General features: G+C 39.6%; 1 pseudogene; it reads left to right on the top strand.

The window, feature by feature from the left end:
• The first annotated feature begins 290 nt into the window (after positions 1 to 290).
• LOC128563746 (26S proteasome non-ATPase regulatory subunit 12-like) lies at positions 291 to 1705 on the top strand (annotated as a pseudogene).
• Positions 1706 to 2330: the final 625 nt, after the last annotated feature.

The following is a 2330-nucleotide window of genomic DNA, read 5'->3' as shown; positions in this document are numbered from 1 at the left end:
CTCAAAATATATATGATCAGATAGGTTTTCTTTAGAATATTTAAAATGTTTAAAAGAGGACCAGGTGTGGTGGCTCATGCCTGTAATCACTAGCACTGAGCGAAGCCAAGGGGGGTGGATCGCTTGAGGTCAGGAGTTTAAGACAAGCCTGAGCAAACACAAGACCACGTCCATACTAAAAATAGGAAAAAAAAAATAGAAAAAGATAAAACCAAGCTGGGTGGGTGTGGGTGACGAGTGGTGGCCGAAGTGGGGGGATAGACAGGGTCGCTCAAGCAGGGACCTTGGCGGGCGGCGGCTCGGAGCGGGCTGAAGGCCGCATGGTCAGGATGGAAGCGGACTAAGCGCTGCCTTGGATCAGCACCTGCCGAAGCCCCAGAAGCCGGCTAAGGAAGGAAGACTTCAGGAAGTTATTGAAACCCTTCTGTCTTTGGAAAAACAGAGCCGAACTGCTTCGGATATGGTGTCTACTTCCCGTATCTTAGTTGCAGTAGTGAAGATGTGCTATGAGGCTAAAGAATGGGATTTGCTTAATGAAAATATGATGCTTTTGTCAAAAAGGCGGAGTCAGTTAAAACAAGCTGTTGCAAAAATGGTTCAGCAGGGCTGTACTTACATCGATGAAATCACAGATCTTCCAATCAAACTTCAATTAATTGACACTCTACAAATGGTTACAGAAGGAAAGATTTATGCTGAAATCGAGCGTACTCCACTGACTAAAACATTAGCAACTATAAAAGAGCAAAATGGTGATGTGAAAGAGGCTGCCTCTGTATTGCAAGAGTTACAGGTGGAAACCTACGCGTCAATGGAAAAGAAAGAGCGGGTGGAGTTTATTTTGGAGCAAACGAGGCTCTGCCTAGCTGTGAAAGACACAAATCATATTATATTTCCACACAAACCATCAGCAAGAAAATTAACACCAAATTTTTCCAGGAAGAAAACACAGAGAAATTAAAGTTGAAGTACTATAATTTAATGATTCCGCTGGATCAGCATGAGGGATCTTATCTTTCTACTTGCAAGCACTACAGAGCAATCTATGATACTCCCTGTATACAGGCAGAAAGTGAGAAGTGGCAACAGGCTCTGAAGAGTGCTGTGCTCTATGTTTTCCTGGCTCCTTTTGACAATGAACAGTCAGATTTGGTTCACCGAATCAGTGCTGACAAGAAGTTAGAAGAAATTCCCAAATACAAGGATCTTTTAAAGCTTTTTACCACAATGGAGTTAATGCGTTGGTCCACACTCCTTGAGGACTATGGGATGGAATTAAGAAAAGGTCCCCTTGAGAGTCCTGCGACTGATGTTTTTCTTCTACGGAGGAGGGTGAAAAAAGGTGGAAAGACTTGAAGAATAGAGTTGTTGAACATAATATTAGAACAATGGCCAAGTACTATACTCGGATAACAACGAAAAGAATGGCACAACTTCTGGATCTACCGTTGATGAGTCAGAAGCTTTTCTCTCAAATTTAGTAGTTAACAAGACCATCTTTGCTAAAGTAGACAGACTGGCAGGAATTATCAACTTCCAGAGACCCAAGGATCCAAACAATTTATTAAATGACTGGTCTCAGAAACGGAACTCATTGATGTCTCTAGTCAACAAAACTACGCACCTCATAGCCAAAGAGGAGATGATACATAATCTACAATGAGGGTCTTAATGCTTTTAGAAAAGAATTAAAATTGGAAGTCATTAAAAAGAAAAACAAGCCTAGCTGGGTGTTGGGGAGGGGGCCTGCAGTCTTAGCTACTTGGGAGGCTGAGGCAAGAGGATCTCTTGGGCCTTGAAGTTTGAAGTTGCTGTGAGCTGTGATGTCATAGCACTTTACCCAGGGTGACGAATAATAAATTTTTAGAATCAAATCAGACAGATTTTTGGACAAATCTGTCTCTAAATAAATAAATGGAAATAAATATGTAAGAGAAACAAGGAATGTATTTCATGTATTAAATGAAAATCCACAAGTGACTAAAAGGAAAAGAAATCAATGACAGTAGACATACAGTAACTATCTTGCTTTTCTGGTAATAATTAAGGCAAAAGACCCAAAACATTTAATTATTTGATTTGTAGTTCATTGCACTTGTACCAATTAGAGATAATTTTACATATCATAATGTAAACTTTTAAAACTTAATTGATTTGGAATGTTCACTTTGACCATATTTTGATACTAAAGTGGATCTATGCTTATCTGTAAATAGACGTATATCTAACTCCCATGTATTGCTGTGCACTTAGATTCTTAGGCATGATCATGCAAATACATAGGTCTAGAATGAACTTCATGTAACTTCAGAAAAAATCACCATTTTTAA

This window comes from Nycticebus coucang, chromosome 13 (genome assembly GCF_027406575.1).
Source record: "Nycticebus coucang isolate mNycCou1 chromosome 13, mNycCou1.pri, whole genome shotgun sequence".
NCBI lineage: Eukaryota > Metazoa > Chordata > Mammalia > Primates > Lorisidae > Nycticebus > Nycticebus coucang.
This window is presented reverse-complemented; position numbering and strand designations above follow the sequence as displayed.